General features: G+C 41.0%; 1 long non-coding RNA gene across 1 annotated transcript in view; it reads right to left on the reverse strand.

Annotated features, from left to right (window-relative positions):
* Positions 1-15,922, reverse strand: part of LOC310853603 — a 762,466-nt gene extending 746,544 nt beyond the window's left edge. The window contains exon 1 of the long non-coding RNA XR_014568817.1: positions 15,817-15,922. This is a non-coding gene — a long non-coding RNA (uncharacterized lncRNA). The remainder of the gene's footprint in view (positions 1-15,816) is intronic.
* Positions 15,923-16,794: the final 872 nt, after the last annotated feature.

Raw genomic sequence — 16,794 nt, forward strand, 5'->3', positions numbered from 1 at the left:
CTGGGGCAAGCTTTTCCGGGAAAAGCAGCTTCCATCCACCAGCTGTCTAAAAAAAACGGATATTACGCAAAACACAGCTTCTTCTGTCCACACATGGAATCTAAAGTGTCTGTATATCTGTATATCTGTATATCAACTTAAAGGACCACTTCACCACTTTTCAACTATCTTCATATAAGGCTCGTAACTTTGGGAAAGTGTCATAGTAGTGTAGTGTTTACAACTGAAACTGACTTTCTGTGCATAACTTCCTCTTCAAAAAAAGAGCCACATGTAATGATTAGTCAACACTAGTTTTATTTCTACTTTCTACTTACAGGACATTAACATCACATTTGAGTTCCTTTTGAATGCCTGTCAGATTTATATGAAGTCTGATTCAGACTTCATATAATAGGCCCTCACTAATATTCATGATCAAATCTACTGTCCGTATCTCATATAGGAGGGGGCTGTGGGCAGTTCAGAAACCCGTCCACCAGTGACATCATCGTTAGGCAGATTATTTTTTAAACAAGATTTTTTTACAAAAATGAGGTTTATTAACGTGAGAACGATGGCTTCCATTTTCGTATTGCAACTTTGCATGACTAGAAAGCCTGCATTTTCTATTCGCTTGGATTCCCCATTGATGATGTCACTGGTGGACGGGTTTCTGAACTGCCCACAGCCCTCTTATGAGACACAGACTGAGTAGATTTTTTTTTTGCCATTTTATCCTGATTATTAGTGAGGACCTATTATATGAAGATAGTTTGAAAAGTGGTGAAGTGGATCTTCTCCACTCTCTTTACAGCTCCGGTGAAGGACGATCCTTTCCTTTCTGCTCTAACCCTGCTCACCAACACCATAATCTCCTTCTCTCTCCTAGGACACCAGTTGATCTAGCCCCTTTCGGGACCCTCGGTTACCGTTTCTGAATTTTGGACGTCGGTACCCCAGGGTCCCTCAGTACTTATTCCACTCTCCATGGGAGACAGATGTACATACCCTCCGTTCACGCCCTGCTGCGCTCCGCTTGAGTGTTGGTGAGATGTTTCAAAGATGCATAAAGCGTCTATAGGAGACAACGGAAACGTGGGAGAAATCGCATTAAGCGCCGATGCCGTTAAGTATTTTTAATCTTTTTTCTGTCTCCCATGGAGAGTGGAATAAGTACCGAGGGACCCTGCGTCCAAAATTCAGAAACGGTAACCGAGGGTCCCGAAAGGGGCTACAGTTGATTGTGTGTAATGTCCCCCACCACAATGCACAGACTTTAATTCTCCTTGGCTTTTTTTACATTCCTCTTCTTTGCATGTTTCCTCCCCCCCACACTTTATGTTCTCCCTGCACACTGCTGCCACATTGCCATATAATTGGCAACAAAAGCACCTGAGCGGTGCTCTTTCATAATATGGCCTGCCTGACCCGATAGCATCGGGTTACTAAACACCCGCCTCTCGTTTCCCATCTCTAAATCTGGACAATCCACAAAAACTGTCAACAAGGCTCACAGACGCTTGTGGTCTCATTGATAATGGAACTTGATCCACTTATAATTCCCTTGCTCCTTTTTAATTCAAGTCGAAAGGTGCTCGCCTCACGTATAGTGGCGAATGGACCGTCCTGGCCAGTGCAAATATTTTGTTTAGGCCGCCTATAAACCCTACAAAATAACATATTGTGTGTGTGTGTGTGTGTGTGTGTGTGTGTGTGTGTGTGTGTGTGTGTGTGTGTGTGTGTGTGTGTGTCAGTGTGTGAGAGAGAGAGAGAGAGAGAGAGAGAGGGGGGCGACGCGATGCGGTGCGTCTCGTTTCAACGTGTCTTTGAACTGTAGGCCAAGCGATGTTTTTTCAATCAATCTGTATCTTTACATCAATTTGTATGTTTCACTTTCAATCAATCTATGTAGCCTATAGTCTGTCTAAGAGCAGGACTGCAGCCTGCAGGCTATCACAAATTACTTTGGACAGATGGAAAAAACTTTAGTTAAACTTGCAGAGTGCCAGATTACTTTACCTGGGTTACATATTCTGATAGTTGTTCTTGAATGCTGTATCAGAACATGAGTCACATGACATAATAATCCCATCTAGTGTTTCATTCGCGCGACGGAACGTAACAAAATAGGCTACAGCTGATCTTTGTTGTGCTGCTGCGAGCTGAGCATGAACACATGCACTCATGCAGTAACCCACGCGTTGAAACAAGGCTGTGGTAAAGATACTAAGGAATGGTCAGTGATGTCACTGGTATGCAACACGGAAGTAGTATGGACTTCAAGCTGTTTATAAACCAGTCAGTCAGTGACATCACTTTCGCATCCTTGGTGTTACTCTTCAAAGCGCTGTCCCCCACTGGCCCACTTCTTCTCAGCAATCTTTCCCAGCGCATATTATCATTGAAAATGCCTCGACCTGCGTCTCTGCTCTCATCCCAACAATGAATCTCTCTTCGTCACTTTCTGAATTGTTTGATCCCACCATTCCTTTCTTTCTTTGCTTTGCTTTTCTTGTTTAAATCCATATCCTTATTTCCATCACTGCGCGTTTTACTGTCATCATGATCAGTAGGCTATCCTAAGTCTGGCGATTGCATTTCCTTGTCTGCCACAACAATGGTGGACGACTGGACCCTCTTAATTGTAAACAAAAGCTTAATTGGGGTCGTCCACTCACAGTTAATACAAATTATTACTTTCAAGGCTGTGTGGACCAGCCAGGAGATTGATGAACCAAACTAATTTTCAATAAAGTTAGTATGATAGTATATTTAATTTAGTACATTTTTATTTAGATTTTGATTGTTCTCAATTAAAACACATTACTAGTTCTGCTTCTGGTGAGTTGATACATTGTTTATCTCACTAAATAGCTGTGTACTGCTCACAGTGCTGTGTGATGATCAGCGCCTGGCCTGTGACACAGTGAAGATGGTTTATGCACCCTGGATGTAGAGATCAAAGGATTACAACAGTAATTTCCATGAGTTAAACTTCTCAATTTTTTCTCTGACCCAACTTGACCTTGTGTGTTTGTTATGGTTGTTTTCAGGAGCAGACCCCCATGTTCCCACCTACTGTATGATGGACTTCACAAGCTGATGTGACATGGCAGTGCAGAGCAGTGGCATTTCCCCCGGGAAATATTGGATGACAAAATATTCAATAATTATTTTATATTAAAAGAAAAACTTAAATGAATGATAAAACAAGACAAGTATTTGAATATTCTGAATCTGTGTTCAACTAATTATTGAGCTGGGGATATCTGCTTGGAGGGAAGACACTGACAGCGAGAAAGAAGGATGTGAATGCCATTTGGCGTATGCCATTTATTAACAGAAAGTCCACAAATAAACCAAATAAATTGGTAACCGCTTGCTTGCCATGGTTAAGTTCCAACTTACAACATCAGAACATAATTTATGATATACTGTATCAAGACAAGCTTGGTGTGGTGTACAACAATATGTCGGTGTGGTAGGCCCCGGTCTCACTGTATGCACCAAAGACAAAAATTGGTCTATGAGCCCAACCAGCCACAGTACACATAACAACCCCATTACTTCTACTAAAATATCTACTGTATAAAAACAGTTTAGGTGAGAACTGGGCTTCTTTATTAAATGAGCTTTAAGAGCTGATGTCTCAGATGAATGTGTTGAATAAACCAAGTCTAAGTCCATCCATGACCCACCACAAACATGCACTGGCATAAAACACACAAACCAAAAACAACCAAACCAAGAACAAATATAAAATGTTGAATTAACATGAATTAAACAGCTATACTCAAGCTAAACTCCCTGTAAATTTGCTTTAAGTTCTGTTGTGAGTCTCTTGTACTTATTTGTTGTAATTGTGGAGCAGGGAATTGCACTCTTTCAGGGTGGTTTGAAGAAGAAAAAAAGCATTCTTCTACAGCAATCAATTTGAAAAGGAACATGGTGTCATCGTGTCAAGTCCAAGTCCCTCATTTCCCAACTTCCATTTAGTCAGACCTGCAGGGAACTGCTCTTTATTTGCCTGGTTTAAGAAAGCTTGTTGAAGGAATCCTTCCTCCTCCTCTTCTCCTCACCTACGTCTCCTCCATAACCTGTTAGGTCACAAAAGTCACCATCAAACCCAGTTGATTGGGCTGAAAATATCCTTGCTGTAGGTCTACAGGTATCATTCGATACAGATTGATGCTACAAAAAATAACATCCTTGATGTCTTACTGTCTAAAGTAAGGCTTGTGAATCTATTATTTTACTTTGTTTTCGTTCTTCAGTTAGTAATACTACTTGTGGGAGCTATATTCAGTAATTTTCTATTTCAGTATTTGTTATATATTTAATGCATTTCTTATTTTTAGTTTAATTTGCTTTGCTTAATTGGTTTGTTTACAGCCATTATTTATGTTGCAGCTAAAGCTTTTGTTTTGAAGGTGATGGGCAGTTCACAGCTGAGTCTATTTAATTAAGAGAGCACACAGGGAGTCAGAGAGCACTGGGAAGGTCCACGGTTTTTTACCAGCAGCTAGGGAGAGCACTTTGACATCTTGTATCCCATACTATGTCTGTCTGGATGAGCAAATAAAAACACCATCAAAATTGGCTGCCCTGACTGGACATTGGTCCAGTGGCGTAGGGAGGTCATGGTGGGCCCCGGTGCGAGAATATTTTGTAGGCCCCCCACCACCGCCATAAACAAGTGTGCGTGAGTGCTCCCATGCACACACACACACACTAGGTATAGACTAACATTACAGGTGAGGTGACCGGCCACACAATTAAATTATTCAATTAAATTCAAAGGGGCTTTATTGGCATGAGAACATATGGTACAGCATTGAGTAAACTCATCCACTCACAGTTAACAGTCTTTGTATTGAGTTTGTGCTTGAAATGTACTGTAATTCTGCAAACAAACAAATATTTCAATCACTCATTAAAACAGCCTTTCAGCACCACATGCAGACAGCACCAGCTTCCAAGCTCAGTGTCCATACAGTATATTCATCAATAAACAACCTGCCCTGACTTGGGCACAAAAAATGTCTCCAAACTATCAAACATAAATAAATAAAAACACAGCTCATTATATGCAGTGTTGGGCATCGTTACTTTCTAAAGTAACGTCGTTAGGTTACTGGATTACTGCCCATAAAAATAATCCCTTTAATACCGTTACAGATTACCTTCTGAGAAAAGTAATAAATTAGATTATTTTCCGTTATTTTCCGTTACCAGACAATTAAAACCCATTTTTTTATGCTTGCGCAAGTTGGTTACATTGTATTAGGCTATAGCCTACTGCCTACCTTCATTGCGCCACATTATCACGGCCCTAATTAACTCTATGGTTAAAAACGAGAATGATACACACCATGAACTGACCATAGACAATATCCCCTTTACAGCTCTCTCTTTATTAACGAATATAAATCGCCACAATCGCCAGCCTATACACTGGACTGGACAGAAAGAGCTAGTGCAGAGAGTAGGCTACAGACATTCAGACAATACCATAAGGCTGTTGCGCTGCGCTCTGATGCCCTCTCCATGGCACGCCGCGCACCGTGGCGCATGAACAACAATAACAACAACTCCACGTGTACCCACGACGACCCACGTATGAATTAGATAGTTTATAAGAAATGGCACGGTGGCCATCCTTGCAGGCAGTGACAGTAACATAATGAGAATCCTGTAGGCTGTAACCTGTTCATTTTGGGGGGCATCGACAACAGCCTGTTGATGATGAATGATACTATGAAACTTAACAATTCATTTACTAGTACTCACCTAATGACGCAGCCACGGAGGATATACCATGTTTAACGTAATTCCAAAGTGTTTAGCCTACATTGTTTAAGTCATAGACGCATGCGGTTTTTATGAACTTTGGCTAAAAGCATGTTGTTTGTATTATTCCACTGCCACCCGCACCGGTAGACTGTCATGGCAGCTGGCTACAACCGAAACAACTTCCTCTTCCTCTTCAAAATAAAAGCTGCTTGTATCAATACTTTTATTTCTTAAGTGAACTACAGGATGTAGTAGACGCAGGATGTATATTACATGGTATAGTGGGCTTGGAAGGATACTTGCTGTCTCAGGCACTCACGGAATGATACGGAATTCACAGGTTAAATCGTGATTGTATTTTTCTACAATGGTTTGCGACGTAAAATCAACCTCAGTTAACAATATATTGTTAAGGGGCCCGGCCGCCTCTTTATTTATTTTTATTTTTTAAATTTGCCACCTCTTTTTTTTTTTTTTTTTCTCCCGACCTGGGTGTGCCCTCAGGCGTCATGGGCCCCCACGCAATCGCGTTGTCTGCGTCACGGTAGTGACGCCCCTGCATTGGTCTTATTCCTGCAACTGCGTAAGATTCGCTGCCCGGTGCTTTTAGTGGCTTTTAAAGTTTTATTGTTCATGGTGTTGATTAGCCACTACACTACTCTCTTACCGTCACTCGGCAGTGGACACACCCTGCAGTTCAGTGGGGGGGTTTCGGGTCTTCTTCTTAGCAGGACCTTCATCAGCATTTAACTGTAGACTAGCAGAATAATGCACATTAAAGAGCATAATAATTGACAGAATATGGAAACAATCTTACACTGAATATTATACTCTCTTAAATACTATAGACACAAATGCGTCTTAATGATGAACTTAAATACTATAGACACAAATGCGTCTTAATGATGAACTAAGACTGTTCTAATTCGATACATAGAGAGTAGAACAAATACTTATTGGAATGCCAGGCCAGCAATGTTATTAGTGAGTGAATCTAGGATGTTGTATAATTGTATAAAAAATAAATTACCTGCTGCAGGAAGCAACTATGGGGTCAACAGTGGTTCCATCAACCTCCTTATCCTGCACTGCATCTGCACCTGAAAGACACATCAAGGTCATTATAGTGAATGAAAAGTAAAACAGAAGAACTGTCTGATTTGTACACTAAATTAGGATGAGCAACAATTCTGTTTTCATAATGCTTTAGGAATACTTTACGATGAAGGCGAGCTGTAAACAACGAGAAGAATGAGAAGGACCAAGATGTTTAGACAACACAGAGCATTGTCATTTACATTGAACACAATGCCTCCAAATGTGTCCGTTTGTAAGCGTCTGGTAACTTCTGTGTTACAGAAAACACAGACGGAAATGTGACATAATATTACTGTTAAGTGCACAAGATCAGAAGAATGGCATTTGGGAATATTTTGAGTAGTTTAAAAAACACAATACAAACAAGTTAGTGAGATAAGTTTGTTTTGATTTAATTCGGTCATGTTGACATAATCAGATGTTTGATTCCTCTGCTTTATTATTATTGAGGACTTTTCACTGTCATATTAGTTTACAATTATATGTTTGTTCTGTATGTGATAGCATGTGTCAGCTCAGATAATTTACATGCAAAATGCATGTATGCTGTTCACTTCACAGATGTATTTCTGTATGATAACCCATTTATGAAAGGTTGCACAAACTAGAGGGTAGAACGGGTCAGAAACTGCACAGAAAAGGATTATTTGGATCTGTTCCGAAACAGAGACGAGGCATATTCCAGCTGGGTCCTTACAGGCAAATGCCAGGCAAATTCATTCTCAGTGCGGCTCTCTGGCACGTGCTACCCTCTAGCAGCTAGAGGGTAGCACGTGTCAGAGAGCCAGTCTAGCACAAACTACAACACTTTCTTTCCCTCACCTGCAGTATTACTTTCCCTCATCAGCTTACTATTTTGACTGAATCTTTGTTGACAAACTGTACAAGTATAGGGTTTTTCCCCTGTATGAGTCCTCATGTGTCTCTTCAGATTACCATTTCGACTGAATCTTTGTCGACAAACTGTACAAGTAGGCCTATAGGGTTTTTCCCCTGTATGAGCTCTCATGTGTCTCTTCAGATCACCATTTAGCCTGAATCTTTGTTGACAAACTGTACAAGTGTAGGGGTTTTCCCATGCATTATGAGTCCTCATGTGCATCTTCAGACTGCTATTTAGCCTGAAACTTTGTTGACAAACAGTACAGGTATATGGTTTTTCCCCGTTATGAGTCCTCATGTGTCTCTTCAGATCACCATTTTGACTGAATCCTTGTTTACAAACTGTACAGGTATAGGGTTTTTCCCCTGTATGAGTCCTCATGTGTCTTTTCAGATTCGTGGAACTAAAGCCTTTGTCACAAATGGTACAACTAATTATATTGTTCTCTGTGTGACTCTTCATGGATGGAGTATGTTTCACTGATTTCAAGTCAAGGGACAGCTTGTTGCTTAAAGACAATCTTTGTCCTTCCACATGTTGTGTCTTGAGTGATTTCAGTGTGTTTAAAGCCGACTGGTGTTGCCTTGTCTCCTCCCACTCATCACTGTCTTCAGTGATGTCAGTTTCTCACTAGTTGGCTGCGATTCTGAACAGTCGGCAACATCAGTTGTAGTTTTCATGTGTTCAGTTGAGATGCTGGATAGAAGCTCTGTGTCTCTGTTTTCATCATAATTTTCACTTTTTACTGTTAGTAATGTCAACATTGACCCGGCAGCCTCCTCTGGTATTATAAGTAGCTCCGCGGGCTCCTCCTCAATCTGGTGGTGTTCTGGTTTCTCCTTGACCAGACTGGGGATCCTCTCCTGCTCCTCTTTACACACAGGAAGGAGTGTGACATCTAGGAGGAGGAGAGAGGAGGTGACATCGCGCTGGTGGTTCTCTCAAACAGAGTATTGGAATCACTGGTTATTACTAAAACAGTCTGATGTGTTTCACACTCAATATGGTCAATATAATTACAGCAGGTTGTTTCATAAGCACTGGACTCTGGCTGGACAGACGTACATTAAAACATTTCCACTCAGCTACGTCATGTGTGAACATATAACTGGTCTAATTGTCCTGTTTTTAGTTTAAGTTACATTATTTGGTGGTTAACAAATCAATGATAAATTAAATAATTGGACACCGTTGGCAAATACAATAACTTGTTCGTATGGATTGGACCAGGCCAAGTCACATGAAAGATGTGTGTTACTAGTTATACGTATATTTTTGCCACATTTGGTACATATTGTAGATAACCTTGTTTTATTACCACACTAGGGGCTGTATTTTGCGTGTCTTAAGTACCAGGTCTTATTCCCTAACTTGAGTAAACTAAAGACCTGGAGGCGTGATCAATGCTCTTTGGCCACTCAGAATAGCCAAATGGCATTGATCACGCCTCCAGGTCTTTAGTTTACTCAAGTTAGGGAATAAGATCTGGTACTTAAGACACGCAAAATACAGCCCATATGTGTTGATTCGGATACACAAGCAGCATGAGTCATCTCATGTGCAACTGGTGTAGAAACCACTGCCTTATTGTAAAAATTGTCGTCAGTTTATGGAGCAAAGATGATGATATTGTTCCCCCTTCTTCAGTCTCCAAGCCATTAGACGGCCTACACAGGCTGCACCACAATCTCATTAATTTCCTCCATTAATAATTTGTTGTTTATCTGATGAAGCTCAATTAATAGATCAAAACATCACCAATGCAATTAAGTTACGTGAAGTTTTTACCTGAGAGATTGTCTCCCCTTTTCCTCATGTCTGGTAATGTCACCGTTGTCCCGTTGTTCTTCTTTAATCTGTGGAGGTTCTGGTTTCTCCTGGACCAGACTGGGGCTCCACTCCTGCTGTTCAGGGGAAACCTCCTCTTTACACATAGGAAGGAGCGTGGGATCTAGAAGGAGGAGAGAGGTAACATTAGGAGAGAGCAACTCAATGCATTTTCTGTTGGAATCAGATTAATTTTTTTAAATTACTTATACAGCCCTAGAATATCTCTGTTTTTACATACAGTTGGTACAGTATTCCACATACAGGAGCCATAGAACAGTGTCCTTGCGGTTGCAGCGGCAGAATGGCGGCATAAATGTGATAAATACTCCGTTTGTACTCACCCATTAAATTACTCCAAATTCAAATATCTCCACTTTTTCACGAGCTGCACCCGGGTGAGGGGCCCGGAATGATCGATGGACTGAATTTACCAACAATTCCTGTTGATTACCACAAACGTCATCACAAATTGTCCAGGGAAGCACAAATGTTTGGGGCACACAATTGGCAGGTGGTGTGATTAATTACCCAGCACCTATCGCAAGGCACCTGCCAATCGTCATTCCGGGCCCCTCACCCGGAGAGAAAGCCGTCCGGGTGCAGCTCGTGAAAAAGTGTAGATATTTGACTAAATACACGTTTCGTGCCAGAACTTTCACATGGATATGAAAGTAGAGGATAATATCTTACTCCACGTCTTTGGAATTATTTAATGGGCGAGTACAAACGGAGCATTTATCACATTTAATGCTGCACATGTTGCGCCGTAACCAGAAGTGAACCAGGGTGTTCTATGGCTCCTGTATGTGGAATACTGTACCAACTGTATGTAACAACAGAGACACCCGGGCTAATACACAGTAGTGAAGAGGGGTCCTATCAGGACAGGCTTCAAGCACACTCTTGAGCAAGGATAGATAAAAAAAGCCTTCATTATCTAGATCTATTATCTAGACTAGGCTATTTTTTTCTTGACTTGTACAGCACTTTGACAGTCGTTTTTAAATGTGCTTTATAAATAAAGTTTGATTTGATTTTGATTTGATACTTCTTTTTTTAAGCCTGTCTCGATGGCATCCCTCTTCAATACAAACCTATTTCTTTTTTTTTTACTTTGAGCACCTCATCACCACAAGGACTGGAGTCTTCACCTTTTTTGTATCTCAGCAGCCTGTTCTTTCATTCTTCTACTTATTGATTTGTTATTTTCTTTGGTTAAATACGTGTTAAATAGCTATATTCTGACAGTAATCAATGCGACAGTGTTTATTCAGTAGTAGGAGTATCCATGTATCTCCAGCTCTTTCTTTATTAAACAGAAAATGCATTTTCAGGTCAGGATATCAATTCTATCCAAATCAGGACAGAGAACTCAACTCAGTCAGGATATAGATTGAATAAGTGGAATTGGACGTGATGACACAAAGAAATAATTATGCAGACAAACTTGGAATTGGAACACTATAAAAATTAAGCTGATCCTACTCTCTCCTGATTGGTTGAACCTACCTGAAAATGTATGTTGTTTATTAAAGAGTTGGAGAGACAGCTGGGAGACTGCCGTTACTGAACAAACACTCTATAGCAATGATTACTATCAGAAAATAGTGCTTTAACTTTTAATTAAAACCAAGACATGTCACAAACTACATAGGCCTATCTGATGACAGTAGCCTATAATTCAAAAAATGGAATACAAATAAAATAAAAAACATTTTCTTCTGTGATTATTTCTGGTTAAGTGTAGTAATGGTACCAACCTGCTCTGTGTAGCATGATGACTGGTTGTAAAAGCAGCTCCAGTTTTCTTTTGCTGGAGGCAGACATCTTCTTCCTCGTATTCTCTGATAGTTCTGTTAACTTCAATCAATGTATCAACTGGTTGATAAATGACTTCACTGTTTCTAGTAAAGTCATATTATTAGTCTGCTCACGTAGATATGCACGGCTCAATGCATCTGCAATGTGAAGCTCCTTTCCTGGCTTGTATGCCACTGCAATGTTGTACTTTTGAAGTCGCAGCAGCATCCTTTGCAGCCTCATAGGAGCCTGATGCAGTGGCTTCTTGAAAATGCTTTCCAGCGGTTTGTGATCGCTTTCCACCTGGACTTCTCTGCCATATACATATTGATGGAATTTCTCACATCCATATACTATGGCTAGGAGCTCTTTTTCAATCTGAGCATACCTTCGTTGACAATCTGTGAGCGCCCTTGAGCCGTATGCCACAGGTCGACCATCCTGCAGCATCACAGCCCCGATGCCCTCCGAGCTGGCATCCACAGACAGCGTCACAGCCTTGTTGACATCATAATATTTCAAAGTGGGAGCTTCAGTAATCAGTCGCTTCAGCTTTTCATAGCTCTTTTCTTGAGGCTCCTCCCAGTGCCATTCTGTTTCTTCCTGCAGCAGCTGCCTTAGAGGTGCAGAGACTTCAGATAAATTAGGAATGAACTTCGCTAGGTATTGAATCATCCCCATGAACCTCATTAAAGCTGGCTTGTCAGCAGGTGGGGGTATTTGTACAATGGCTCTTATTTTCTCATCATCAGGCTTTAGCCCCTCTGCACTCAGTGTATGGCCAATGTACTTGACTTCTGTCATCTTGAATTTGCACTTGCTCTTATTGAATCGCAGGCCATTTTCATCTGCTCTCTGCAGTAGCTTTAACAGCCTCTGATCGTGTTGCTGTAATGTGTCCCCCCACACCAGCAAATCATCAATAATGTTGACCACGCCATCTAATCCTTCAATCATCTGGGCCACAGCTCTCTGGAAAACCTCGCTCGCTGACGAGATGCCAAAGGGAAGCCTCTTGAAGCGATATCGTCCAATGGGTGTGTTAAATGTGCACAGCTTGGAGCTCTCTTCATCCAGTTTAATCTGATAAAACCCTTGGTTTGCATCTAAAACTGAGAAATATTTTGCATTCGGCATGCGTGACACCACTTCCTCCACTGTGAGGAGTGGATAGTGCTCTCTTCTAATTGCTGTGTTTAGATCTTTGGGATCCATACAAATCCTTATCTTCTTGGGTGTGACTACTGTCACCATACTGTTCACCCACTGTGTAGGCTCGGACTGCCTTGTGATCACATCTGACTGCTCCATTTTATGAAGCTGCTCAATAACTCTGTCCCTTAGAGCAACTGGGACTCTCCTAGGTGCATGTATCACTGGCCTCACTTCCGGGTCAATATTGATGCTGTGCTCACCTGGTAAGCAGCCAAGTCCAGAGAAGAGATGTTCATAATTCTTCTGTATGTTGTCTTCCTTCTCTGTGCTGTACAGCCTCTTCACCATTTTCAGCTTTGTGCTCGTTTCCCTTCCCAGGATCGCTGGTGCCTCTTTTTCAATGATTTCAAAGTCAATCTTGTGTTTTTGGCCCTTGTACTGACAGGTGACTGACGTTTTGCCCAAGGGCTCCATCTTGTGGCCAGAATATGCCACTAACCTGCAGCTTGATGCACGCAGCTTTCCACTGACATCCAACATGTGAAACGTTTTTGCTGACATGACGTTACAGTCAGCTCCAGTGTCAATTCGAAATTTGACTCTCTTTTTGTTTATTAACAACTCTTCAGACCATCTGTCTTGGTCACTCTTTGCATTTTCAACAGCATCAATGCTTTTCATCTATATTGTTCCAATGAACATTTCTTCAGTCTCACTGTCGTCAGTGTCATGAGACTTTTCCACAACATGCATCTTCCTATTTTTCGGTTGACTGTTTGCACGACACATTTTTGCATAGTGATTCTTCCTATCACATTTCCTGCATGTCTGTCCATAGGCTGGGCACTTCCCTTGCTCATGCTTGTAGCCACATCTGTCACAGTCAACTTTATTTTCACTCGTCATGGGGCTCTCTTAGCCCAAACATTTAGATTCTCGTAGAGGGTTTTTTTTCGATTCTGACGAATCTCTCTACGAGAGTCTAAAACATAACCCCCCCCTTTACCGTCGAAAGTTGAACGTTTGTGCCTCAAAATCACTCTTACCTTGTACAAATGCAAAATCTAAGCTGCTTTTAATGTTGCCCCACTTGTTTGTGAGGTGTACGGATTCAGATTAAACACGCAACATGCTTATGTTTCAATAAAAAAGCTATTTTAATCCACTCTGTTTCTGAATCCTCCATTGTAAATGCGGTAAACGGCGCAACAGAATATTGCCCGCGCCCCTAGCGGCCAGGGTTCTCTTGCGCATTTACAATGGAGAGAAAAGCAAGATGGCCGCCAGATTCCGAGACAGAGTGGATTAAAATACCTTTTTTATTGAAAAATAAGCATGTTCCGTGTTTAATCTGAATCCGTACACCTCACAAACAAGTGGGGCAACATTAAAAGCAGCTTAGATTTTGCATTTGTACAAGGTAAGAGTGATGTTGAGGCACAAACGTTCAACTTTCGACGGTAAATGGGGGGGTTATGTTTTAGACTCTCGTAGAGAGATTCGTCAGAATCGAAAAAAACCCTCTACGAGAATCTAAATGTTTGGGCTAGGGCTCTCTCTTGTATTGCTGCCTCCCTTTTTATAGGCTCTTGTAGTGCTAACTTTGTGCACGTCGACTTCATCGTGCAAAGCCTTCATCTGTGTGAAAGTTATCTCGCTTGCACGGCACACATCGAGTGCTTTATCCACCGTGAGATCCGCCTCTCTGAGCAATCTGGCTCTTACTTGATCATCACGTATCCCACAGACAATTCTGTCACGTAGCAATGAGTTGCACAGGTTGCCAAATTCACAGTCTTTCGCTTTATATTTCAGGTCTGTAACATAGGCATCTATTGTTTCTATGACGGACCTTGTACACGAGTGAAAAACATGTGCCTTATGTACGGCATGTTCTTTCGCGGCTCACAGTATTCTTTGAACTTCTGTTTCAAAACAGCAATCTTGTTTTTCTCCTCGTCGGTGAAAACAAACGTGTTACTCACTTTTATGGCTTCTTCCCCCGCGACATGAAGGAATGTCGCGCATTGAACCACTTCAGTCCTTTCTGCCACTCCACTGGCGACACAGAAAAGTTCATAGCGTTGCAGCCACGTTTTCCAATTCTCGGCTAGATTCCCTTCTAGGCTCAAATTCGGCGGTGGTTTGAAGTGTGCCATTCTTATTTCTTGCCGTTCTCTCCTAGTTTCTTCTGACACCATGTAATGTATGTTTGTTGTAAGAATAAGTTGACAGGATCACCAGATTTGGAATAACAATGAGTCAATCATTTATAGTTCTTCAGGTTGAATGACAAGTTACAACTGACCCGGCATCCGGTATCACGTGACCATGCGCGTTCCCCGTACGGGTACTCTAGTAGCCCAATATACTACATATACTCTGACTACAGTCACGCCCCTGCTTCTAATGAGCTATAACGTTTCCACCTGTGACATTACCCACAATGAAAAGCAATAACGCATCGACAATAAAATAAAACAAAAAAACATGAACAACAACTTTCCAAGTTCAGGACCAACGTTCCTTTCTATGTAGAAACCGGTGTTTGCTCGTTGTTGAAACTATGCAAAAAAATATTTTTATTTTTTGTTAAAGGTTGCACCGTGACAATCAGGGTGAGCACTACTGACACCTATATATACCCGGTGGGCCTACTGACCAATGTATGGGTGAAATGATGAATTGTGAAGGCCAGTCACCTTGCCAGCTCACGCAATGTGTGTTCCTGTTGACCTTGTACGACACTGATAACCCTGTGTCTAACAGGTGTAAGGTGATCTGCTAGGACCCTGATGGAGCACGCGGGCTGGTTGTGAAAGTGACTGAGAAAATTAGCTGATCCCCATCCACAAAATTTTATTTGAACCCGCAATTCAGCCACAATTTTCAAATCGGCCCCATGGTGGCGCTATAAGCCATTTCTCTACTGTAACTGTGTCACTGCAGCATAAAGGAATATTATTGCACTGTTTTATTGATATTATAGTTTTATTTCAAGTGATTGTTATTTTTGTTGTTTTATTTGTCATATTATATATATATACATGTATTCAGGAAGAACTGTCACATATATATTTTTTCTTAGTTATTCAGCAAAGTGCCTTTCAGATGGTGATGGGTTTGATTATATTTTTAATTATATATGTTATCATCAATGTTTCAAAACTGTTGTTTTCAGGCTGCGGACTCCTCAAAATAATCATATTTGAAATGTTAACCGACCCCCCAACTCTATTTATTTATAAAAAAAATAAAAATAAACATATTTGAACTGGGGACCTCCCAAAATTGTTATATTTTAACTGTGACCGGGTAAGTAGAGCTTGTAGATTCCCTATTTCTTCTACTTTTGTGTCACAACACCATGTACCATGATACCGTATATGACAAATGTTAAAATATAAAATGTCAAAAAAGTTGAAATATGGATGGTTGCCCCACAGCAACGATCACCATCACTTTATCTACAGGCTAAAAATACATTGATGTGTTTTCTTGGTATGAAAATAGCCTTGTTAAATTTTAAATGGTTCTCACAATTCATATCTGGTTTATCTGTGTTTATGATATGTATACCAGTATGCCAAACCCTCTGCTGCCCCACAGCAGAATATCCTAACATGTTTACAGCATTTCTGTGATCTGTACATCCTCAAGTTCAGTTCATGTTTCCAATAAACTGAAAATCACCCTATATGCAGGGCTGGACTGGGACAAAAATTCGGCCCGGTCATTTTCGCACAAATTTGGCCCAGACGGCCCACCACAACCCGTGCGCAGATAGCAGAAACTCCGCTCCGTCGACGCACACAACCAAACAAGCCCTTAATACCACCACTTTTACAGAACAACATAAATGATACAAACCAACAGACAACTACACAACCCTTTGTTGCTCTCACAAGAATGCTGGCAAAACGATTCAAGATAGAAGAGGGTATATAATAATATATTGTTGATTATATTATTTATTTATTTGCCCTCTGGTGGTGGTGTTCTGTAAAATAATGATGTCTGCTCTCTGCCCACTGCAGGATACGTTATAAGGAACTGTGTGTCACAATAGGGGCGTGACAGACTGGATCCCTGTGTTACTTTATTTGTTTACAAGTTTAAGTTTCCCGTTTTTTGCATCCCCGTAAAGGAAGATAAATAAACAACTTTGATTTAACACCGAAACCAACCTGTAATGGACATTCTATTTTATTCAAACAACAACAACAAGCAAGCGTCTTTAGTATAGTAATCAG

This window comes from Protomyctophum parallelum (genome assembly GCF_964188405.1).
Source record: "Protomyctophum parallelum genome assembly, chromosome: 22".
Classification (NCBI taxonomy): Eukaryota; Metazoa; Chordata; class Actinopteri; order Myctophiformes; family Myctophidae; genus Protomyctophum; species Protomyctophum parallelum.